At 34.3% G+C, this 17653-nt stretch overlaps 1 protein-coding gene across 1 annotated transcript in view; it reads left to right on the forward strand.

Annotated features, from left to right (window-relative positions):
- Positions 1-10274: 10274 nt before the first annotated feature.
- The window catches only part of LOC129249449 (sushi, von Willebrand factor type A, EGF and pentraxin domain-containing protein 1), a 135602-nt gene continuing 128223 nt past the window's right edge, over positions 10275-17653 (forward strand). The window contains exon 1 of the mRNA XM_054889277.1: positions 10275-10548. The gene's annotated coding sequence lies outside the window, so the exon portion shown is untranslated. The remainder of the gene's footprint in view (positions 10549-17653) is intronic.

The following is a 17653-nucleotide window of genomic DNA, read 5'->3' on the forward strand; positions in this document are numbered from 1 at the left end:
GAGTTAGCACTGGCGTCATAGTCCTTAAGTGGGACTATTATGCAGCAAAAAGCAGGGCGAAATATATCTTGAATTTACCAGAAGAAAACGGTTCTTTTCTTCTGACACAGACTGTATGTTTTTTTATTTATCCAATTAAGGAATCCATAATATCTCAAACATTTTGTGTATAAATCCGAAATTGATCGGAGAAAATTTGGCGAAGTTATGAGTGTTCGAGCGCCTGTTACACCAGACTGTGTTTCTATACTTGCTTGACCATACGTCTTTTTTTTCTGAAATTTGTATAGGGTCGTCTAATAAGAGGTGTTATTTTGATATACAAAGGAAAACGCTTTTTTGATATATATGATCGGATGTTTATTTCATTATAAAGAGGAGGGTATGCCGTTAATAGTGGAAAATAACATCAGGCAAATAACCTCCACGACCACGCTTACAGGACAATATCCTTTTCATGAAATTTTCCATAAGCGAATTGCAAAGTGGCTGCCCTGTGTCCTCGATAGCCTCACGAATTCCATCCTTGAGGTCTTGAATCGGCTGTTGGCGTAGACCTTCTCTTTCACGTGGCCTCAAAGAAAAAAGTCACAAGGTGCTAAATCACAAGAACACGGTCCGGAAACTTTTCCAGATACTGCGAAACAATAAGGGATCTCGGTTGAATATCCATTCGGTAAAGAGGAAACAGCTCACCACTTCCTCACTACCTCAATATCTCACTCATGAAAATTAACTGCGTTTTCACATGCGTTTGATATAGATTGCCGTCTTTGGCTTGGAGATAATGAGATGCTCCCCATATTCTATGTAAATGTGCGGCTATGGCCAGAGAGACATTAGTAAATTCTATATAGTTGAGTCCCCAGGAGTCAGAAATTCTTCTATAAATATTCAATAGAGATATTTAAGGTATCTTGGCTAACCATGACTATGTACGTATTATTGGAATAAGAAGGAGCTTTACAGGTGCAGTGTCTCTTCGTACTACTCCAAATTTTCCATTTACCCATTTACCTATGAACTAAAAAACTCAGTTTCACGGTGGGTAAAACTGTTTATCCTACAAGGATAAGAACTCAACAGAAAACTTAAAAACAAAAAAGTAGCAGAATAAATATAAAAAACAGCTTTTTACTTTGCACCGTTGAGTTCGGTCACAATATTCTTCAAAGATTTTGTGTGGATGTCCGGCTGCACGATTTCGCATATAGGCAATCAAGAAGAAGAAGACTGTCAAACTTTATTACATCTTCATAGAATTGCCGCAAACAGCTCGGCTTTATGTGAGATGTGTCTGGAAATCAAGGGAATATTTTAGATAAGGCACAAGTGCTTCGACAGAACGATACTCATGGATCCATCTCATGGATCATGATAAGCGATGGGGAATCATGGGCTAATCTGGACTGCCTGCTTGATAAGAACGACACATTTTGATCAGTCAGATGGAGCAGGAGTCCAAATGCCGGTGAGTGCCAGTGAGCGCCAGTGACTCTGCGTCTCTCCCAATCTCCGTATGTCCGCACACTTGTGAGGACCTCAAAATTTGACCAATGCCAAGTCTGTTTCTAATCGGTCACAGTTCAGTGGATGCACATTTGAGGAAATTAAAGTATAATAAAAAAACAGGAAAAATATGAACTGCAAGTGTCACCCAGTGAGTAGGAAATGCGTTTGGGCTCACGCATATGAGAAAGAAAAAATAATCAATGGGAAATAGTTCAGTGGAAGAAGAAGGAATCCTGGGCAGAGACTAAAAGAGCAATGCGTAGCTGGCATATGCAGAAAGAAAGAAAATTTTATTTGGGTGTGAAAAAGGCACAAAAAGCCACAGGCGGGCGGAAAGGCAGTGCGACTAACTAAAGGTAAACAGATGAATTGCTAAACAGTAATAAAGGCGTAATAATTATAATATATACATATGTATATATGTATGTATGTATGTGTGTATATATGTATGTATGTATGTACGTATGTATGTATGTATGTACACATGGATGTATGTATGCATACGCGTAGTATGTTTGGAAAAATATTCTACGTACGATATTCACACGTTCACCCCACACACTACCACATCTCGAAATTCCCTTTGCCATTGTTTGTGTGTATGTATGTACGTTTGTATGTATGAAATGGAATTTAAAATTTTTCAATGCATTCATGCATTTTCCGCCGATCTTACTCACTGCTCATTTTCTCTCACTCATTGTTGTTGTTTTTGTAGCTCCGGTGTTTACCTGTTGCTACACACAGTCATACAAATGTATGCACACCTAGCAGTAATTCGCCGCGACAATTTTTCTTCGTCATTTCTTATTTCTCCATTCTCAATTCTCAGTTTCTTATTGTGACTATTTCGCCGTCTTTTGTGTTTAAACGGGGCTTGAGACTTTATAGAAATTCCTAGCATTGCTTTTGTTTTTTTTTTACTCGCATGCAACCGTTTGTGTCTCTATGTAGTTTGCTGTTGCCAGCGTAGCTTGTTGATGTGGCTGTCAAATGAAAAAATGGCAATAGAAATAACAACAGCAAATGCAAAACCATTCGACGGCTCGCACAATTCGCAAGTAGTGTTGCCACAGTTTATGTGGCTTGAATTAGGTTCACTCAAAAAAAAAAAAAAATTATAAAAATCTAACGAAACAGTAACCGAAGTACACTCTCTTCTCTTCTAGATTGACGGGATAACCGCGTACGCGATTTTGACCTAGTTTAACAAAGCGCAACAGTAGTTTTTTCTCGTGCTAACTGGCGCCATTTGGAAACACCAAGTGAAGCCAAGTCCTGCTCCACCTGATTTTTCTAAAACAGAGGAGGCCCTCCTCCTCCACCAGCTAGCTCCGCATCGAATACTTTCAGAGCTGGAACGTATACTCTCTCAAGATACCGAAATCTGGTAAGTTTTATTTGTTGGTAATTCTTCTAAAAAATCGGTCACAGAGTATCAGTCAGTGTTAGTGCCTGAGTAAGAAAGAGCCCGTGTTCAATAAGTATATAGTTGAAGATTTTTGTTCCCTTCGTTCCATAAAAAGTTCTTAAACAATTTATTCCCTTGCCTCTTTGCTCCTGTACTCTCAAAGATAAAGAAAGAGAGAGAGAGAGAGAGAGGGAGAGAGAGAGAGTATAGAATTTTTAAGTTTTTGTTCTCCACGTCCCATAAAAAGTTCTTAAAAATGTACTTCTGTGCTTCCGAGGCGCAATTTTCCCTGAAAATTTTAGTTTTGTGTAGACTTGAGATCGAAAGGTTTGGCTTGAAAACTTTCAGCACCAAATTAGCAACATATAAAATTGTCCGTATCCAACGCAACCATAGCTAACTGACCCATATGCATGATGACATATTTTCAAATTCTTTTCGTGCTATCAAAAAACGGCTTTAAATTCGCTAAGACTTGGCGTATTGCGAATATTTGATTTATTGATTTACCAGGACCGAAGCCACATTGATAAGGTCCAATCAATTGGTTGATGGTGAACTTCAACCTGTAGTAGAATACACCAGCTTCCAATCGCTACTCCCTTGAATAGCTCAGTCAGCGAGCCATAGGCTCCTGTGGAACGATAGTTTCCAGCGTCAAACGTTGGGGGATCTGCATTTTCATCTTCTCTGTGTTTTCTGTGTTTATTAGGAAACGCTTAATCGCATCCGGTTAATTTGTGTCCCAGGACACAGGGATATAACTGGGAACGAAATAGCGGACGCATTAGCGGGAAAGGCAGCGGCTTCGCCTTTAATTGGACCCGAGCCCTTCTTTGCTATGGCGCAACACACCATCAAGAAGAAGCTTAGGAGTGAAGTTCTAGGTCTAAGGGAGGTTTGCTGGCCCCTATCTATGGAGCTACGCCAGGCGAAGTCCTTACTGAAAGGGACTAAAAAAGGTTAAAAAAACTCATAAACCTTCCCAAAGATAAGCTGAGAATGCTCGTGGACATTCTCACAGGTCACTGCAGGCTGCGAAGTCACCTGCACATGATCGGGATTTGGTCGGTCTACAGACTCTTGTCGTTTCTGTGATCAATCCCAGAAGACTTCAATGCACTTTCTCCTGGAATACAGCGCTATAGCGCGGACAAGGTTTAGACATCTTGACCAATGACAGTCAGAAGAAAGCACATACGCTCAATCCAACCCAGCTCTATCTAATAAGGGAACTGATGAGGTACTGTGATGGGTAGAGGGCACAAAATACCATGAGGGCGCAGTGCAAATCTCATAAAGTATTCATTTATCTATCGATGCTTGGTCCTGTAGAAGACCAAAACACTGGTCCGTATATCTAAAACACTGGCAGTGTTTCTTATATCTATCACAATATGAACGTTTTTCGCGTCGTGAGGCAGCCATGTGGCTTGATGGATCTTTTTGTGCTGAAATTTGGTGCTGCTGGCTGTCATGTATCGAGGCTCAGTGAGCCCAGCTGCATTCTATCAGCGGATATATCGTCGCATAGCCTGAATTTTCAGAATCACTTCCCAGCGTGCCCTCGCATTGAAGTCACCAAGCAAGATTTTTTTGACTTGGCGGGAGTTGCGCTCACAAGTGCGTTCTAGGTATTTACCGAAATGGTATTTGTCCCTGTCCCCCTCCTTTTTCATTGACGTGTAGACACAAATCAGCGAGTTGTCGAGGAATCTTCCAATGTGGATTGTGGCGAGACGCTCGTCTGCTGGAATGATGGAAAGAATTTGGTGCTGAGTTTTCCAGCGTCCACAAATCTGGCATCAAATTTGTGTTCCTTTACATGGCGGCTATAGTAGTCGGCGCAAGGCCCAATGTCTTCATTGACCACTAAGCTAACTCAATTTTGAAGGCAGAACTAACGACGCGTTTGCTGAGGCCGTTCCTCACAATATAATAAACGACGCATTCCTGTTGAATTGCAAACGTCGTGGCAACATCGTAGTGTTTAAGTAGAATGGCGCAAAGACGAAGGCGAAAGCATAGAAAGAAAACCGAAAAGTGCCTTTACGTACACTCATCCACTACCATTGACACTTGCATATATATATATGGCGACGTGTGTGCCTGCATAGCACAATTTTGTTTTTGCTTTGTGACTTGTAGCCCCTTTTTTTGGTTTGACTTGGCTAACTGCGGCTATGTGCAGTTGATTTTCGTGGTTTCTTGTTCGCCGCTGGTGTTGGGCTTGTCGGCCGGCTACTTGTTTGCTGGTTCAGTTGTTCAGTTGGTTGGTAATTCAGATTTTTCCCAAGCAAGTTTTAGTGTATGTTTGGCCTTCGTGTGGAATGGTACAGTAAACGGATACGACAGTATCGTCTAATTGCTAAGAAATACTACTCTGAAAATATTCAATGCTTCATTGATTGACTACCTGATTTGTGAATTGAACAGATACTGTGCCGACTTGCTTACTTGACTTGGTCACTTAAGCACTGCGCTATGGATACGAGTATCTTATATATGGATAAATATTTTTTTTAAATAAATTACGAAGCCGATTTGCTGCAGTGTATTGAGTTATTAAGTTGCTGAAAGCAAGAACAAGAAAAGAAAAAAAAATAATTGAATTAAACCGATTGTGGCGTGTAAGGATTCGTTGGCAAAAGAAATAAGAGACAAATAGACGAAGGAGTGCGCGCGCATAAAGTGAAATTTTTTCAGCGAATTTCGTGGTGTTGATGCAAGTTTGCCTTTAGCCAAACTTGACGCGCGTTCGCTTCGTGAGTCTTTCGTTTGTGCCATGCAGTTCAAATCGCTTTCGTATTGACTCTAGTGAAATGCCTTTGAGAATATATGTCGAATGAAAATAAATATCTCATTGAAATAAAAAGTGCGATTTTAAAGAAACATATAATTTTCAAATCGATCCTCACCGCGAAAAAACGCCTTCAACAGCAGCAACTCCATTTTGCACAGTGCAAAAAGAGGAAAACTCTAAGAAATGCAAAAAAAAGAAAACAGTAGAACAAAGTGTTAGCAAACAAATGCCAAGAAAGTGAAGTACAAAAGAGCAGTGAGCATAAGAACAAGAAGAAAAAGAAGTAATAAGGGTTCAAAGCAAGCAAAAAAAAAAAAAAAAATCCTATACAAAAGCACAAAGTAGTTTGCAAAGTTTGCAATAGCTGCAAATTCGAGGGGCAGAGGCCGGCAAGTGGCAGAAGGCAATTGAGTGGATGGTGCTTGCAATCGAAGGCTTTGCGGTTGAAAGCGATCGGAATGCTGTAATCAAGCGGCCGATCCATGGTATAAAAAGATGCATACGTACTTACATATATACCTAAATATGTTTGTATGTAGTTGTACTGCTAGTATGTGACATGTAGCGCAATAGCATAAATCACCACTATTTAAGCCACAAAAAATTGCAGCTAACAAAAACCATCGTCATAACACAGCAATGCAACTAAGCCATGAAACTGCGCTGCACTGCACGAGTGGCGGGCATCTCTGGCAACTTGCACTTGCACTGCCAACTGCAATTGTAATCGATGCTGTGTGAATATGTAAAGCCAAGAAGAGCGTCAATTTACCATCATTAGACTTTTATATCTAAGGTTAATTTGCAAAGTGCAAATGGCGATGGCGATGCATTTCGCATTTGGTTACGATTACTTTTGTAGTGCTAAACAGGCGAAGAATTATAACTGTAATAAAAAAATATGTCTTTATTATGGTGTGTATCGAATGCGATTTTTAAAAGGTTGCGTTTACATTTGGATTACTTTTTCTAATTATAAATAAACTATAGTTTATCATTACGGTACTTAAAAACTTACTTTTATGATTCATTTTCACATATTTCTACGCAAAACTCACTTACTTCTTTTGGATGGTTACGATTACTTTCTGATTACATTTTTTAATCATAATAATTTTGTGTAATTACAATTATTTCTCAGCAATACGTTAATGCTTTTCGTAGCTATGATGTTTCTAAGTAATCATAATTACTGTTATTAATCATCAATAGCCTAAGGATTTTATTTATTGTAATCACAAAACTCACTTGCTTCTTTTTGATGGTTACGATTACATTTTAATTACATTTTGTAATCATCATTGTTTTTTGTAATCATAGAATCATAATTATATCTTAGCAATCATGTACAGTTTTTGTAGCAATGATATTTTTTAGTAGTCATAATTACTTTTAATTTAATTACCAGTAGTCAAGTTTTCATTATCGTATAATTGAGCCCAAAATGTGTGCTTAAAACTTCATAATTATGACTACATTTTAAATCAGTAATCACAAATAATTTTTAAGTACATTTTGTAATCATAATTATTTCTCAGTAATCACGCCTATTTTTTCTAACTATGATATTTTTAAGTAATCATAATTACCTTTTTTAATCACCAATAGTCTAAAACTTGTATTTATTATAATTATATAATTGAGCTCAAAATTTTCTGCTTAAAACTTAATAACTGCGATTACATTCTACATAAATTCAGTAACCACAAATAATCTACAGACTACAAATAAAACAAAATATAAAAAAATATGAAGATGGCAAAAACTACGTAATAATTCTAATTATTTTTTATTCGTGTTTGCAAATTGTAATTGAAAAGTAATTAAAATGTAATCAGATCTATCTCGAGCCCTCAGAAGCTTAAATTTTTGACACTGATTTTAACACAATTGTGATCAGAAAATATGTAATTGATTGGGGGGTAATTAAAAAGTAATCATTACAATTAAAATTAGAAAATTTTGATTTCATGCAACTAAAAATACTATGTTCTCATTACGATTACCCAGCAGTCATTGTAATTGCAAAGTAATCAAAATGTGATCAAAGTAATCAAATTAGCACCTAGAAGTTATTATTTTAACTTGCTTATTTTAACTGCAAAAGTTACGCAGTAACTCTAATTATTTTATAGTTATATGCAAATTGTAATTGCGAAGTAATTAAATTGTAATCAGAGCTATCTTGACCATTCATAACAGTTTCGCGCCCTTCTAACCCCGCTTATTTTAACTGGTTTGGAAGTATTCGTAATTATGGAATAAGTTAGAAGTAGTCCCTCTCATTAAAAGCGAAAAATTGTGATTACGCGAACCTACGAATCCTTCATTATGATTAGACATTAAAACTGGTCTGGGTTGTTTGATTGAGTAGGTATTAGAGCTTGTCGTTCAACAGAAATTAGAATGTAATCACAGTAATCATCCCTTCTCATTAGTGGAAGTATTTAGTAGAAGTACTTATTTTGAAATTTAATTCAATTTATTACAAACTAATTAATAAATAGTTTTAATAAAGTAATCATTTAGAAGTTATTGATTTCATTTTCTTTACTATATAATAGAGTAATAAATAATTAGTAAATAATTATAGTGATCACCTCTCTTTCAATTACTCTGAGCCATAATTACAACGCAATTGAAGTTACAAAGAAATTTCGGAAATAAGTAATTAATAAGTAATCATATTGATCACTTGTCTTTCGAAGGAATTATTCGTATTTGTGATTACAGTTATATCGTAAAGTAATTCTGTGCAAGGGTTAAGTAAAGCAATTAAAATATTATAAAGTAATCAAAATGTAATCATGATTACTATACCGTTTTTGAAAAAGAATTTTTTAATAGTGATTAAAAGGCAATCGCTATCATAAAGTAATTCATTGCAAGATGATTACAAATTGTAGTTGCAAAGTAATTAAATGTAGTCATTGCAATTCCCTCTCTTGCAAGGCAATAACTGTTAGTATTTTTTACAAAGTAATCACTACTATAAAGTAATGTGTTGCATAGTGATTACAAATTGTAGTTACAAAGTAATTAATATATAGTAATTGTAATTCACTCGTTTTCAAAGCAATAATTGTCAATAATTATTACAAAATAGTCGCTACTATAAAGTAATGTATTGCATACTGATTGTAATTACAGGGTAGTTAAAATAATTTATAGTTCCAAATAATTAAAATATAGTAATTTTAATTTGCTTTATTCTCTTTAAAAGCAATAACTGTAAATAATGATTACAAAGTATTCGCTATCATAAAGTAATGTATTGCAAAGTGATTACAAATTGTACAAAGTAAATAATTTGTAACTACAGTAATCAACTCTCTTTGGAAGCAATTATTTTTAATAATCACGGGAAAACTAACGTTAAGGTCAAGTCAATATTTTAAAAGTAATTGTAAAGTAATCATAATGATAGGACAATCATCTTGTATAAAAAAAGGAACATAAAAATTAATAGCAATTATAAGTAATCATAATAATTTCCAGCACACCACTGTAATGAGTATTATGATTATCTAACAAAAAAGTTATCATATTCGTTAAGTAATTAAGTGGTAATAATGAGCGCAAAATGTAAAACTTCATTCAGCGTTGCGCACAAAGTCTGCAAAAACATCATTAACCTTCAAGGATTTGCATTTGGGCATTTGTATGTATGCCAATTGCTTTATTTACTCAGCTTCCTTCGTGGATAACGTCATGAAAAATTCCTAAAATATTGAAAATCTCAATTTGCAGCATCAACCGGTTGAAATTAGAGATCTATCACAACAACAAATCACACGAAATAAAAATAAATAAATATTACCACTTCGAACTCTTTCCTGCTCTCATACTCACCTTCGTCTTTGCTTTAACTGCTCTACCAAGTACACACTACCAGCGGCATGCCATACCTGTAGATACGAGTATGCTTGCCTATACACACCATACAAACATACATATGTATGTACATATCGGCTTTAAATCTGCTTAAAAGAAATAGAAGAAATAAGACTTAGGAATGAAATTGAAGTAAGAAATAAAATAACTGCCAGCATAAGAAACAAATACCGATGACCGCATGCTGTTGAAGCATTGAAAGGTGGTCAGGGAGTGGTGCTGGACTGCTGGTGTTGTGAAGAAATAGAAAAACACTGTTTTAGTTCAATAATAATTCAAGCAGCCAGCTAGCGGCTAATGGCCGTCACACAAATTAAGAAAGCAAAACTTGTCGCATGAATAATTTATGAACATTTCCACACACTTTGAATTTGTATGAGAAGCAAGGCGTGCATGAGATATGCTTTGGGGAATGCAAAAGACGGTAGAAAAAAAATTAAATAAAAGTTGTTCTTTCTAACCTTTTACCGAAAAATACGAACTGGCTGTTTTTAATCAATTACTTTTTTGTTTTTGTGTAAAGTGTTTGCATGCTGTTGTTGTTGGCGTTTTAGTTTTAGTTCTACGAACTTTCAAAACTTTAAAATTTCTCTTGCGCTGAAATATTATAAATTTGCAGCAATTAATTTTTCTCCCAATTTTGCAACAGCTGTTATGGCTAGATGGTTTTAAGCCATTTAGTGTAGCGCGTTAAAGAAAAGTGCTCATAAATCAAATGAACAAAATAACAAATCGAAAATTTAAATAAGAACTCAAAATACAGACAAAAGTTATCGTCATATTGATAAAATTAAAACGAAAAACTGTGCAAAAATTTCTAATAAATTTCGAGCATTTGCGTAAATAGCATTTTTTGCTTGGGAACTTTGAAGCTGATGCGCGAACAGGAAAGCATTTATTGATAGCGCACAAGGAACGGATATTGGTGGTAAGTTAAAAATACTCATTCAACTAGGATTGTATGTATAAGTTTAAAGGAAATATTACACAAGTTAGAGAAAACTTTTGCAAATTTAATAAAAGTAAGTAAAGGTAGGCCGCCGTAGCCGAATGGGTTGGTGCGTGATTACCATTCGGAACTCACAGAGAGAACGTTGGTTCGAATCTCGGTGAAAACACCAAAATTAAGAAAAACATTTTTCTAATTGCGGTCGCCCCTCACCAATCGCAAACCTCCGAGTGTATTTCTGCCATGAAAAAGCTTTCATAAACATAACATCTGCAATTTAAACGAGGAAGAAAATATGCAGCACTTCTTAGGAAGATGCCCGGTACTGAAGGAGATCAGAATAAAATACCTAAACGCAGCGAAGCTAAATGAAGCAGAAGTAATAGATATACTTAATGGCCACAATTGGAAAATACTAACTTGCTTTATATACTCAGCCTTACGCTATAGAAATTTTCTTATTGCAGAGTTCAATTTTTGATTAATTTTTGAGTTGTGACAGACAACATTGTTATTGCCACAAATTTATCATTTCTTTCTTTATGTATTTATATGTATATTTAAACGAATTATTGTAAAAATTATTGTAATGTAAGATGAAATATTTATAAATAAATAAAGAAGAATTACTACTAATTACTACTAACATAACATTTCGATTTTTCGGCCTGTTGAATAAACTTTTCTAGTGCACTATGAGCTAAATGACCCTCAAAAGTGACGCTAATATCAAGCAACTCGATTTTAATGAAACTTCGCATGGAAAGGTTTTTGGGGTAGCTAATTAGGAATCTGAAGTTAGTCTTGAAAAATTCAAAATGGCAAATAGTATTTTGCGGGATTAACCTTACAATTTTTATCCGATTTTCATTAAACTTCCTATAGGCCGTGGGTCTATGTGGTTAGATGGTTCGGCTCGTGGCAGCAGCGCATGCAGTTAAACGCTCCTGCTTTACTTGAGCTTATCGACATGAAGGCGAAACCTGAAATACATACAAAGAATATCAAAAACAAACAAAAAACAGATATGTGGAAATAAAGAAATTAAAAAAGTAAAAAAATAGGAAAAAGTTAAAAAATACAAAATTTATAAAAAAAAATTAAAATTAAAAATAAAAAGATGAAGATAAAGAAATTAAAAAATGAAATTATTAAATCTAAAAAAATGTAAATATATCAAAACTGACGTAAAAGAAAATGGTTTAATTGAAAAAATTAAGTTAAAAATAAAATTCTGAAAATTACAATAAAAAAATTAAAAAATGAAATTCTATCAATTAGAAAAATAAAGTTTAATAGTAGGAAATTATTAAAAAAGGTAAAACAAAGACAAAACAAATTATGTAAAAAAAAAATAATAAAAAAATAAAAAGTAAAGTTCTTAAAATTAAAAAATAAAATAAAAATATTGACAACAATAAGAAAAAAAAGTAAAACATAAAAAAATTATAAAATAAACATATTAAATTAAAAAAATTAGAAATTGAAAAGTTAAATTCTAAAAATTAGTAAAAATAAGAAAAAATAAAAAGTAAGAAAAACAAAAAAATTATATTTAAAAATTATTTAAAATTAAAAAAAGCAAAAAATTAAGAAAATAAAAAATACTCTAAAAATTAATAAAAACAAAAAATAGGAATCAGAGAGTTAAAAAAAGTGTATATAAATATGAAAAAATTAAAAATAAAATTAAAAAAATTAAAATATTAATAAATTATGTAGAAATAAAAAAGATAAAAGAATAAAGAAAAACATAAAACAATTAAAAATGAAGAAAATGAAAAATCAAATCCTAGAAATTAATAAAAAATATAAAAGTTTTAATTATAAAAAAAAAATTAAAAAATTCGACAAAAATTTTATATAGTATCACAAATCCAAATTTAGGAATTAAAAAAATAGAGAAGATAATAAATAGAATTTAAAAAATTAATAGAAACAAAGAATAGGAATAAGCTGAGTTAAAAAAATGTATAAAAATATGAAGAAGTTAAAAATAAAATTAAAAAAAAAATTAAAATATTAATAAAATATGTAGAAATAAAAAAGATAAAAGAATAAAAAAATTACATTAAAAAATTAAAAATGAATAGAGTAAAAACTAAAATTCTAGAAATTAATAAAATATATAAAAATTTTAATTATCAAAAAAATTTAAAAATTCGAAAAAAATACTACATAAAACAAAACCAATATTAGGAATTAAAAAAATAGGCAAGATATTAAATAGAATTAAAAAAATTAATAAGAACAAAAAATAGGAATAAGCTGTCAAAAATACTATATAAAACAAAGCCAAAATTAGGAATTAAAAAAAAAAATAGAAAAGATAATAAATAGAATTTAAAAATTAATAAAACCAAGAATAGGAATAAGATGAGTTAAAAGAAATGTATACAAATATGAAGAAGTTGAAAATAAAATTTAAAAAATTAAAATATTAGTAAAATATGTAGAAATAAAAAAAGATAAAAGAATAAAAATAAATACATAAAAAAATTAAAAATGAAGAAAGGAAAAAACAAAATTCTAGAAATTATTAAAAAAAAAAATTTTTTAATTATAAAGAAAAAATTGTTCCCTATCGATCTGGCTGGTAAAGCGATTGCAGCGACACGCATGACTGCTATATCGAAATGGAATAAGTATCTTGGCCATTCGGCCATACTGAACAGGAACACTGTTATCTCTTCCGACATAGACTATCATGTAAGTCTTCCATCACCACCCTTGCTATTCTCCTGTTCATTCCCAACTAGGGAAGAATGGAAGATAAATCTTACCGAAATCGATGGCCCTCTGTTTATATATACAGATGGTTTAAAACAAGACGGTAAAGTGGGATTTGGAATCTTTTCCAATTCCCCTCACATCAATCTATCATTTAGATTACCCGACTACTGTAGCGTATTCCAAGCGGAAGTATGCGCTATCTGGTATGCTGTGAAAACTCTCTTAGAAAAGAGAATATCACTAGAGGATACCCGCTTTTTCACTGACAGTCAAGCGGCCGTTCGAGCACTCATATTCCCACTCAGATGTGGTTCGATCCTGTCTCTTATCTCTTAACGAGATAAGTGTTCAGAATTCTGTCCAAGTTATCTGCATACCGGGTCATAGTGGATTCGAAGGTAACTGCAAAGCTGATGAGCTTGCAAGAGCTGGAGCTGCGCAATCATATGTTAGTAACTTACCCACAATCCACATTCCGCTCTCAACATGTAAAATGATCATTGATCGAGAATTTCACAGCATTGCTGATCGGAGGTGGCGAGTGGAAACTACTTGCGTTACGACCAGACAAATCTGGCCATCCTACAATCTGAAACAGACAAAAACCCTTATAAGTCTTTCGAAACACGAACTAAGGCATATATAATAATATATATCTCTTATCACCGGCCACTGCCTTTTGGGCATGTACGTCGGCTCGGGGTTCCTCAAAACGACCTGTGCAGATACTGCGAAGACGAAGATGAGGAAGTATCGAGCAGGCATTTGCTGTGCAGTTGTCCCGGCCTAGCCAGAAGTCGACTCGCTCTTCTAGGCTTTTCAACAATTGACAATCTTTCAGTACTCTCGGACCTGAAAATCGAATCTCTCATTAAATTCTCGAAACGAATTAATATCTTTGACCAAAATCTATAATGAAAATCTCGGTTAGGTGGGGAAATCATATAATGTAATGAGCTCTAGGGCAACACAACGGACCCAACTTGCGGTCTATGTGGCACTCCGATGCGCGGTCACCCTTAAACCAACCAACCAACCCAATAAAAAAATTACATAAAAAAATTAAAAATGGAGAAAATTAAAAATAAAGTTCTAGAAATGAATAAAAAATATAAAAGTTTAAATTATAAGCAAAAAAATTTAAAATATTGAAAAAAATACTATGTAAAACAAAACCAAATTAGGAATTATGATAAAAAATTGAGAAAGTAGTAAATAGAATTTAAAAAATTAATAAAAGCAAAAAATTAAGAAATATAAGAAAAGTAAGTTAAAAAATAAAAAAAAACTTAGCAAATAATACTGCAACCTCCTCGTGCTGCACTTTGGAAAACACATTTGTTGTAGGCGAACAGCAGGTGTTATAAGACAAAAAAAAACTATCTACAGCGGATGCGTTTCCACGACAGTCGGTTCTACGTTACCCTAAACGACTCGGATTTAAATCCGGCCAAGGACTGTCACTCCAGCAGCATTCCCCGTATGTAAGTATGGAGAAAGTTTATGTTGCTACAGCAACAACAACAAAATGCGAAAATTTAAAAATTCTATTATAAAAATTTGCAAAAAGTGACATGAATTCCATTTGGGGTCCTTAAAAAACTTGACTTGTTTTAAAATCAATCCATCAGAATCAATAGCCCCTTCTTCGATTTTTTTCGATTTGTTCTTGTCTAATTCGAAATTAAGCTTAATGCAGTGAGACGGCCGATCACATCTCGTCCTCGTGTATCTTCTTCCTCATTTCCCGGATTGACGCTGTTGAAAAGGTTAGCTTTTGCTGCATTTGATTCGAGAGCTTTTCAAGTTTTATAACAATAAGCCGTCTGGCCTTCGAAATTTACTTTTTACAAGCACGGAAACTGTGACAGTTATTTTTTAAGTTTTCGCTAAATCTAAGCCTCGAGGTTGATTACAGTAGTTAATAACATTGTACTTAAATTTTTTTACTATCGGAATATCTAAGCCATCTGCGCTTAACTACCTTATCCTCAAATATTTAATAGGACTATGTTTAAGTTCGTGCGGTTTTACAACAGATGGCGTAACTTGATAATTATTCCATCGATCCACATTTCCAAACATTCATTGGAGAGCTACTGTCGTAAGGCACAAACGTCAGTATAAGTTTTTTATTTGAAGCGTAAACAACAATATTTTTACCACACTTGAAAATGTCGAATTTCGTGCCAAATAATGTGTTTTTGCGGGGAATTTTTTAATATGAAGAAAAAAGCAGCCGAAAGTCATCGTATCTTGGTGGAAGTTTATGGTGAGCATGCTCTAGCTGAGCGAACGTGCCAGAAGTGGTTTGCACGCTTTAAAAGTGGTGATTTTGGCTTGGAAGACGAAGAACGCGAGGGTGCGCCGCCAAAGTTCATGGATACCGAATTGGAGGAATTGCTCGATCAAGATCCGGCTCAAACGCAAGAAGAGGTTGCAAAAACTTTGGGAGTTGATCAATCAACCATTTCCAAACGTTTAAAAGCCATGGGAATGATCCGAAAGGTAGGCCATTGGGTGCCGTATGAATTGAAGCCAAGAGACGTTGAACGCCGTTTTATGGCATGCGAACAACTGCTTCAACGGCACAAAAGAAAGGGTTTTTTGCATCGAATTGTGACTGGCGATGAAAAGTGGGTCCATTACGACAATCCAAAACGTCGGGCAACGTATGGATACCCTGGCCATGCTTCAACATCGACGTCGGCGCAGAATATTCATGGCCTGAAGGTTATGCTGTGTATCTGGTGGGACCAGCTGGGTGTTGTGTATTATGAGCTACTGAAACCGAATGAAACGATTACGGGGGATGTCTACCGACGACAATTGATGCGTTTGAGCCGAGCACTGCGAGAAAAACGGCCGCAATACGCCGATAGACACGACAAAGTTATTTTGCAACATGACAATGCTCGGCCACATGTTGCACAAGTGGTCAAAACATACTTAGAAACGCTCAAATGGGATGTCCTACCCCACCCGCCGTATAGTCCAGACCTTGCGCCATCCGATTACTATCTCTTCCGATCGATGCAACATGGCCTGGCTGACCAGCACTTCCGTAATTACGATGAAGTCAAAAAATGGATCGATTCGTGGATTGCGGCAAAACCGACCGAATTTTTCACAAAGGGAATCCGTGAATTGCCAGAAAGATGGGAAAAAGTAGTAGTAAGCGATGGACAATACTTTGAATATTAAATTTGTAACCATTTTACGTCAATAAAGTTTCAAATTTCGAAAAAAAACCGCACGAACTTAAACATAGTCCATTAATTATAAAAAAATTATTCTCTAAATTACATAGAGTTGGTTTTTCTTATCGACCTAAATCACGCCTTCATTTATAAAAATGGGTGAACGTTGGTACGTAATAAAATCGATTACCAAGCATTTCAAATCAATTTATTTTGAATTTGTTAATTTACAAACGGAGCCGTTAGAAGTAGAAAGTAGAAGAAGAAAAATGAAAAACTAGGCGCCTTTTTTTGAAAGAAATATTTTCCCTTTCATGTATACGTATACAGAGGTACTTGGGTAATTAGTTGTCAAACATTTGATTGACGCACTCAGTTAAGGTGAAATTTTAATTTTACCAAATCAGTTAAAGCAGCACTGATACCAGCCGTCACAGCGCATTAATTGAACGCCTCTGCATAATTTGTGTGCGAGTTGAAAGTGAAGTGAGGTTGAAAATAGTAGACGAATCAATGTTTTCTTTAATGTGGAGGAAGGAAAAGGCGTGTACGAAATAATGTGATGTGAAAAATTTTTTAGAAATAATAGAAATAAGTCATACAAAAAAAAACCACAGAACCCAAGCTTTCAAACTTGTTTCAAAATTAAAAAAAATAAAATTAAACACAAAATTTTCATCAAAATTTCAACTTTTTGGTCAGTTTTACAGGGCATTTAATTTTGGTACAATAAACTGCAAATTAAAGTGGCTCAAAATTCCCATTGATTTGCCATAGATTTTTTGTGGACGGTGTTATATACATATATGTACTCGTATATAATCTTTTGTTTTATAAAGGGTGGTTAAGTTTCAAGCGCCGGTGTTGATTTTGAATAAAATACAATTTGTTTAAAAAATTACTGTCGTTTCTCTTTATTATGATAATATTAGTACGGCTCAATTACGTATAAAACAAAATATTGGCCAAAAACAAAATATTCGCCTCGAAGGCACACCTCCATCCGATGGTCCAAATTTTCGATGGCGCTGAGGCATAATTGAGGTTCTATACCGTTAATGCGCCGAATTATGTCATCCTTTAGCTCTTGAACTGTTGCTGGCTTATCGACGTACACCTTTGTTTTTCAAATTACCCCAAAGAAAGAAGTC

The sequence above is a fragment of the Anastrepha obliqua genome, chromosome 5 (genome assembly GCF_027943255.1).
Source record: "Anastrepha obliqua isolate idAnaObli1 chromosome 5, idAnaObli1_1.0, whole genome shotgun sequence".
NCBI classification, from domain to species: domain Eukaryota; kingdom Metazoa; phylum Arthropoda; class Insecta; order Diptera; family Tephritidae; genus Anastrepha; species Anastrepha obliqua.